Source organism: Dipodomys merriami, unplaced genomic scaffold (assembly GCF_024711535.1).
Source record: "Dipodomys merriami isolate MVZ:Mamm:240054 unplaced genomic scaffold, mDipMer1.0.p SCAF_1609, whole genome shotgun sequence".
Classification (NCBI taxonomy): domain Eukaryota; kingdom Metazoa; phylum Chordata; class Mammalia; order Rodentia; family Heteromyidae; genus Dipodomys; species Dipodomys merriami.
The window spans coordinates 111,643-120,811 of NW_027202948.1; the positions used below are offsets into that span (position 1 = coordinate 111,643).

Genomic DNA, 9,169 nt, shown 5'->3' on the forward strand with positions numbered 1-9,169 from the left:
ATTTGATACTCACCAGAATGGGTAAAAGAAGATGTGCATTAGTAGGTTTGGCAAGGATGTAAAGAAATTGAAGCTCTCATACACTGTAAAATAGCACATTCATCTTGGAAATTAGTGTGTAAAAGTTCCTCACGAAGTTAGTTACAGAAACACCAAACAGCCTAGAAACTTTGTACAGCCTAGAAAGTTTGCCTATAGTTTTTATACACTTAAGTTCAAAACTTGTGCATCATCACAGCAATATTATCTATGACAGCCAAAGAATTGAAAAAAAATTTCAGGCTGACCAATAGGAAAACAGATCACAAAACATATTATACTCATGAAATAGCCCATTATCAAGTAAAAAAGAGAAATGGAGAATTGATATTAGTGGAAACACTGACAACAGGCTAGATAGAAAGAACTAGACACAAAATAACACATAAAATGATTTGATTTTCATGAAATTTTTGAATTATCAAAATGAGGCATAATATTAGTTTCTTTGGCGTTGGAAGTCTAAGGAGAATTCAGAATAGCTGCAGACAGGTATAAGATTTCCTTCTGAATGACGAATATTTGAGAATATTCCAAGGTGATAATGATCAAATATACTTTCAAAATACAAAGAATCCCTAAATTTTATAGAATTAATTTAACAAATATAACATTTTTCAATTACACATAAAATGATTTTTAAATGGAATAATAGATAATCTTTAACAAAAGTAAAAATAAATAAATGTTCTGGAATTTGGGAGTTGCACAGTCTCTCCTGCTAGGCATAAAATTAAAGTGTTCTACTATGAAAGTAGACATAGAATATAGCAAATTGGTGGAAAACAGGAGCAAGTAAAAAAAAAATCAATGCATATTCCACAAAATTAAGAAAAAATCAGAGAATAAGCAGTTGGGAGAGATGAGTGGAAATGTTAAAAAGGGATTAAAGTGATCAAGATGTATTGTATTCAAAAACTACTTTATTGAATTGCAACTCCTTTCTCCAACTATTCAAATAAAATATTTTAAAAACTAGCAAATAAAATAAATTAATTAAACAAAAATAAATAATGAATAGATAAATAAAATACAATAAAAAATAAACTATAGATCCATAACAATATATGCCACAAATTTATAACCCAAACAAGAATAAAGTAGTTTTGTTCGTGCTTCTAGATATATAAGGTAGAAAATTTTGACTACATCTAATTTATTGAGTTCTTTTGTCAATGGCATTAATTATGCCGGTAGTAAAAATAATCATGAAGTTCTGAAATGAACAATACAGTATCCAGGATATTACTAATTACTAATGCAAAGATATTATTGCAGAAAGATGGAATAGTATATGTTTGTATGATTAGATAAAATATCAAAATGATGTCAGAATGTATCATAGATTTCACAGAAATAAACAATAGAAATTTAAATGTATAAGCCAGGGAAATACAGCATGATTACAGCAAGTAATTTATCTTTTTTTCTCGGAAATGAGAGAAAAATAAAAACAACAGTTCACAGGACAACAGTCAAATGTGGTCAAAGTCACAAACACTACTTTTAATCCTATACTAGAAAGGTGAGGTCACCCTAAAACACGTGTGGGAAGGTAAAGACTGCACTGAATTCTTTATACTCACATTTATACAGTGAAACATGACCACACAAACATTCTTCTAATAAACTCAGCACCACCTTATGTTTATTAACACCTGCCTATGGTTTTCTAAATTGAAAAACTGGACCAACATCATTGCATTGTTATTAACATTTAGAGTTAAGTAAATTGGTTAGCAGAGTTTAAGCAAATGGTATGAATTCAACAGTACAGTACCAGAACTGTATACAACATACCATTTTTTAGTTTATTTTTGTATTAATGTGTTAATGCTTAGGCTTTCCTGGACTGAGATCTTCCTATTGAGACTTTGTATATAGCTGAGATGGCAGACATATGCTAACTTGACTAGCTATTGGATGGGATGTGATCATTGTTAGGTCTGCAGGAAGCCTACACCCATCTCCTTCACCAGCCTGAACCCAGTAATCACCTGACTGTCCATCACCTAACTGTGAGTCAGAAAAGGATCCTTGAATCTGAGGTTACTTTCTCCATGTCTATTTTCTATTGTGACTTATCCATTTAGGAGCTTAAACTAAGGATCTATGCACTGTCCTTGAGTTTTATGTTGGAGCAAAAGGCTAATAAACACCATATATGACTAAGCTTATATTAAAATGAAATGGTAAATTAATATATATGATAAACTGATAAGAGAACCTACTAATGCTCATGTGTGTGTGTGTGTGTGTGTGTGTGTGTGTGTGTTTGTGTGTGTGTGTGTGTGTGTTTTATAAGAGCACATTATTAATACTCTATTTGCTATAAACTTTAGAAAATTATCTAGGATATTATTTTTAGGGTAGTAAGTTCTATAGTATCGATGACATAAGCTTTCACCTTCCAGGATTTATTACTATGAATCAATCTTGAACCTTATCTGTTCTTGTTTGTTGAACCATGAGCTTTAAAAGCAAATTCTCCTATATCTGAATTTCCAACAGGGAAGTAGCAGTCTAACCCTACATTCATATCATTGAATCTCAAGTTAGCAGCTTTTGCCCATCAATAAGATAATTACAGAAGGGATGAACACACAACAATTAAATATATAGGGTGAAAGGGAAACAAAAAAGTAAGCATTTTTAACTCCATATGATAATGCCACAGGGGATCAAAGAACTACAATTAATTATCCAAAAAAGAGCCAACACACCTGCAAAGCATCCTGTTATATTGTTACAAGTGGTGGCTCTTGTTAACCTCTCAGTATGCCTAATATATAAATTAAGGTTTGCCATAGTTATGGTTTGTGTTTATTTTTTTGGTTTTTTTTTTTTTGGGGTCCGGTAATGGGGCCTGAACTGTGGGCCTGGACGCTGTCCCTTGGCTCTTCAGCTCAAGGCTAGTGCTCTATCACTTGAGCCACAGCGCCACTTCCGGCTGTTTCTTTTTTCTTATGTGTTGCTGAGGAATCAAACCCAGGGTCTCAGGCATGCAAGGCAAGCGCTCTACCACTGAGCCACCTTCCCAGCCCTGCTATAGTTATTATTATGAATCTCTCTGCTCATTTTTACCCCCCAAAAGGATGACTTATTTCTTCTATTTAAAGACAGGCCTTCATCTTTAGTGTTCAACCATTTAGTCTCTTCTCCATTATTACCAGCTCTTTGTCTGAGTATACATTTTTCCCCCTTGTTTAGGAATTGGTACCGAAAGTTAAAGAATCCAATCTAATAGAAAGTGTAAAGACCCCTATGCTCTAGGAGAGAGGTGTTTGTTTTTTTCCTCCCAGGATGGATAATAGGACCTATTAATAGAAAGGCTGCTCTAGAACTTTGTGTCACTGAAACTAGTACTGTATTTTTGTACTAGCTTTTCCTGAGGCTTTAACTTAGGGCATGAGCCTTGTTCTTGTGGGAATTTTTTTCTTGTACCATGTGAACACAACTCCACTTTGGTGGTTATTTGGAGATAAGAGTCACTTGGATTTATCTGTTTTTCCTGGCTATGTATTGCCATCCTCAGAACTCAGCCTGCTGATTAGCAAGGATTACTGGTAAAACAACAGTGCCCACTGCATTCAATGTTGCTTTTTGTTGTTATTCTGGATTCCAACTGCTTTCAGGGTGAAAAGCCATCACTGGGGACTCAATTTTGCATGGGTTTATTTTTATAACAATTTTAAAATATTTATTTGCTCTCTTGTTGCATTGTTGCTACTTTATCTTATCTTCATTTAATACTGGTTTTTACATTTTATAGTTACCACCATATTTCATGAAAAAATTTAAATTAGTACAGTATTAGTGGTTTGCTTCATTTGAGAAAGGTTCTCTGCCATAGAGTTCCCAACACATAGAGAGTCTCTTCACTTAAGACACCGGGATACCACTGGAATAAAGGGGCCTGACAGGAAATCAGAGAGAATCATTGGGGTATCTCCAGATAAGGGAACACTTAGCCACATTCCAAAAACTCAGACTGCCATGCTCAAGATCAAGAAACAAACCAACCCGGCCCAGAGGCTTCTCTACATATTGAGACAGCAATGGGAAGGTGGTAAAAAGGGTGTAAAGTGTGTTCTCTTTCACAAACAAAAGGAGGAAAACGTCCTCAGATTCACTGAGGTTGCTCCCTATGACAGAATCAGTAACAACTCCCAAGGGCCAGGTCGAAGACTCATCCACACTAACTTCCCAGTAATGTTTCCCAGAGCTGAAGACTTGGCATCCAAAAGCAGTGAAGTGGAGGGAGTCTTCAGAATTCAAAACCGCATATTGATGGTCATGTCTAACACTGCTCCCAGGACCTTGATTCCCCATAGTTTCATTGAAGGCAATCTCCACCCGGTACTGATTGAGCTTCTTTTTCATTCCAGGCATGGGAGGGGCACTGAGCTGTGGCCTCAGAGGAAGTGGCATGAAGACCAACACTGACACACAGCTTTCTAGGGTCAACTCTACACCCTGAAGCAGTTCCACATCTGGCTTCTGGTATGTTTCGATCAGCTCCTGAAACATATTCCTGAGCTGATGCTTCTTCTGAAGCATTTAGGTTTCCCTTTCTCTGAGTTGCTGTAACATGGCTCTTCCTTCATTGATCAGTAGCTGGGAATGATATCTTTCCTCCTCCTGGACAAAAAGCTGCAGCATTCTAAAAACATCCTTAGTCATGTCTCGGTAGAGGTTCACATAATAAATCCATTGGTTGGTGAGTCTCTTCTTCTCCTGTAAATTGTGCTGGTTTTCTTGAGTCTTTTCCCATACAGCATGCACCTGCTTTGAAATCATCTTCCTCTGCACATCAGCAGCCCTTTCTATAGAATGGTGTTTGTGAGCCCTGTGCTCCTGAGACATGGAGCAGCTCCTACAGAGCAGGGCCCTGTCTACCTCACAGAACATCTGCTTGGTCTCCCTGTGTGTCCCACACATGTATTCCTCAGAGCTCAGGAACTGCCTGAGTCTGGCTCTTCTGGCAATGGCCACCAGGCTCCTCAGAACCACGTTGGTTTTCAGGTTTGTCTGCTGGCAGGGTCCCTTGCATCCTGGGCACCTGGCTGGAGTCTCTTCCCAGCAAAGGAAGAGACAAGGTCGACAAAAACTGTGCCCGCACTCTAGGGTGACTGGCTCTATGAAAGTATTCATACAGATGCCACAGCTCAGTTCCTTCTGGAAGGCCTGGACAATGTCAGGATCCATCATTCCTAGAATCTAATGAGGTGCTGGTGACTCACCCCTAAAAGCCTAGCTACCCAATAGATTGGGATATGAGGATCAAGCTTTGAAGCAGGCCTGGGCACCAAAGTCCCCCTGACACAGACTCTTATCTCCTATTTACCACTCCAAAATCACAAGTGGGCTGTGATTCAAGTGGTAAAGCACTAAACTTGTCCACAAAGTGACCTAGGGATAATGCCCAGTCTTGAAAACAAAGAGGCCCAGCAACACTGCCCTACCACTGGGTTCAATCCCCACAACCGACAAAACACCACCACCAACAACAACACCAAACCAAGGAAAGAAGAATTAAAAGAGGAGTAGATTCTCCCACTCTGATCCTCACCTGGAGTATCCAAGCTCCAAACAGCCTCCTCCTCCTGAGGGATCTTCAGCAATGCCTGAGTCTCAGACTTCCACTCTATTTATACTGAAAGAGGGTGGGCCCAGGAAAGGAAGTGTCTCTGATTGGTTGTTTAGGGAAGCTGATTTACATATCAATAGAAGTTGGAATTTACATCCTGACAACCCCACCTTTTACTTCCTCTTTCAAGGACTTGCAATTTGGTTAGGTGATTTGGGTTAGGTGCAACTTAGGTTTGTCCAGGGTTGGAAAAGTTTATTGTGTTTGTTTTATTTTGTTTTGTTTTGTTTTTTACTTCTGTGTATGCTTTATTTTTGGACTATGAGTTTATTACTTTTCCACCGGACTGTAGGACACATTCGTGGCATCATCCATTGTATCTTGTGGGTCTTCATTAATTTGTAATTTGTCAGGCCTGATGCTGGGTTGGTACTTTACCACTTAAGCCATGTCCTCTTCTGTTTGCTTTTGCTTTTGGAATAGAAAATTGAGTTTATGCTTAGGTTCCCTGGACTGAGATCTTCTGATTCACACTTTGCACAAAGCTGAGAGGACAAGAATTATCTCTTGCTTGAGTTGTGATCAGGGTTAAGTCTGCCCACAGAGCAGCCCCTCCCAGCTTTCCCATCACCTGCTTTAATCAGACCAGTAATCACCTGACTGTCGATGATCACCTGACTGTGAGTCAACAAACATCCTAGGCTCCTAGGTCACTTCCTCCCAAGTCCATTTTCCATACAAATTCATCCTTCCGATGTTGTTGTTCTTGTTGTTTGTCTGTCAGTGCTGGACTTGAACTCAGGGTAGAAGATCTGTCCCTGAGCTCTTCTTCCACTCTATTTCTCTTATCTTTATTTTAAATATCATTTATGCCTTTTTATTATAAAATGATGTGGTATTCTGATATATAATTTAATAACTCCATGCCATTTTTGAGAATGATCTAAAAATTATCATAGACATAAACATATATATATTATATACATTGGATTTCAAGAACACATTATTAATATTCAATTTGCAATAAGTTTTATCCTATCAGAATATTCTCTTTAGGGTTACAGGTTCTGTAGTATCCTTGGCATAACCTTTCCCATTTGTGGTTTTGTTACTATAATCAATCTTGTACCTTTCTTGGTGTTGATCCATTAGCTTTGAAAGCATAATCCCCTATCTGAATTGCCAGAAGCTAAATAGTAGCCTAACACTATGTTTGTATCATTGACTTTCAGGCATTGATTATCAAACAATCTTTTTAATTTTTCTTTTTTAAAAATTTTTGTCATTAGTGCTGCGGAACTCTGGGTCTGGTGCTTTCGCTCATCTCTTCAGCTCAAGGTGAGCCCTCTACCACTTGAGCCATAGCACCACTTCCAGTTTTCTAGTGGTTTATTGGAGATGAGTGTCTACGACTTTCCTGCCTGGGCCGGGTTTGAACCGAGATCCTCAGATCTGTTTCCTGAGTAGCTAGGATTACAGGGAGTGCACCACTGGAGCTGGCTAAGCATTATTTTTTATCTTCATATGATAATGACAGCAGGGATGATGGCACGATAATTGGGTACATAGAGTAAAAGACAGACACCAACAAAGAGCCATCACAACTGGACAGCAAACTGTTGTATTGTTACAATTGTTGGCTATTGTTAATCTCTCAGTATGCCTAATGTATAAATTGAGCTTTGCCATTGTTATTATTAATCTCTTAGCCTGAGTTAATGTTCTCTTCATTTTTACCCTAAAACATTATGACTTATTTTTTCTAAAGCCATTCCTTCATCTTTAGTGTTCAACCATTCACTTTCTTTCTTCCCCATTATTACCAGCAATTTCTCTAAGTATTCCAGTTCATTTTATTTTATTTTTAGGAATTAGTACTACAACTTAAAGAATCCAATCTAATAGAAAGTTTAAACACCCCAATGGTCTAGTATAGAGGTGTTTCTTTTTTTTTCTTCCCAGGATGGATAACAGGATCTAGTCATCAAAAGCCTGCTTTAGAACGTTGAGTCAACGAAACTAATACTGCTTTTTTGTTCTAGGATGTACTTGGGGCTTGAACTTAGGGCATGAGCAGTATTCGTGAGGGTTTTTTGTTGTTGTTGTTGTTGTTGTTGTTGTTTGCTTTGCTTTTTTTTTCTCCTACTACTTGGACCACAGCTCCACTTTGGTGGTTAATTGAAGATGAGTCTTTTGGACTTTCCTATATGAACTGGCTATGAACTGCCATCCTGCTCAGCCTGCTGAGTAGCAAGGATTACTGGGAAAACAAAAATGCCCACTGAATTAAATGGTTTTTGTTTTGTTTTGTTTTGTTTTTTGCTGTTATTCTGAGATTCACCTTCTTTCATGGTGAAAACAGTCACTGGGGACTCATTTTTGCATGGGTTTATTTTTATAGCAATTTTTAAATAGTTTTTTGCTCTCTTGTTGCATTGTTGCTACTTTATCTTATCTTCATTATTTTTTACATTTTATATTTTATTATATGTTACCTCCATATTTCATAACAAAATGGGATTACTGTGCAAAGAAATTCAAATTAGTACAGTATTAATGGTTTGCTTCATTTGAGAAAGGTTCTCTGCTATAGAGTTCCCAACATATAGAATCTTCACTAATAATGCTTTATCATTGGAGAAAAAGGGTCTGACAGCAAATTGGAAATAGCCAATGGGATATCTCCAGAGAAGGGAACTCTTAAACACATTCCAAAAACTCACACTGCCATGGTCAAGATAAAGAAACACCACACCCTGGCCCAGTGACTCCTCTATATAATGTGTCAGCAGTCGGCAGGTGGTAAAAAAAAGTGTAAAGAAAGTTGCCTTTCACAAAAGGAGGAGTAAAAGGTCCTTTGATTCAGGGCAGTGGGCCTAGAAAAGGGTGTGTACCTGAGTTCTCATTTAGGGAGGTTGATTTACATATCATTTGGAGTTGGAATTTCCATCCTGGCAACCACACCTTTAACTTCCTCTTTCAAGGAAATGCCTCTTACAATTTTCTTAGACAGTGACAAGTGCTGTGTATTTTGGTTAGGTGCAGGTTAAATTTATACAGGATTGGAAAACCTTTTTTTTCCTTACCTTTTTGTATCTTTTATTTTCGTACTATGCATTAATTACTTTTCCACCAGAATGTAGGTGACTTTGTATCTTGTGGTTTTGAAAATTAGCTAAGCTTACATTGTGGAGTTATTAGATGATCATCCAAGTTTTTTATTTGGAAATTGTCATGCCTCCTGCTTGTCAGGTGCTTCACCACTTGAGCCATTTCAATCTTTCTATTCTCATTGGACTTCTAATCTCATAAAAAATACTGTATTCATTTTCTATTGGTAATGTAGTTCTCCAATTTTAATTTATGCAAGAATTCTGAACCGATTTCAAAAATGAAGGACATTTTAAAGTAATTCATTAAAATTTCATAAAAGCTATGAATATGGAGCTATATATAATTCATTACTTTTGTTTAATTTTTCACACCAGAGTTGTAGAGTATGCTCAAAGGTGATTTTTACACTAACCTTTTTCTTGTGGG

General features: G+C 37.3%; 1 pseudogene; it reads right to left on the reverse strand.

Moving 5' to 3' along the window:
* Positions 1-4,062: 4,062 nt before the first annotated feature.
* On the reverse strand, positions 4,063-5,247 carry LOC138828687 (tripartite motif-containing protein 43 pseudogene; annotated as a pseudogene).
* Positions 5,248-9,169: the final 3,922 nt, after the last annotated feature.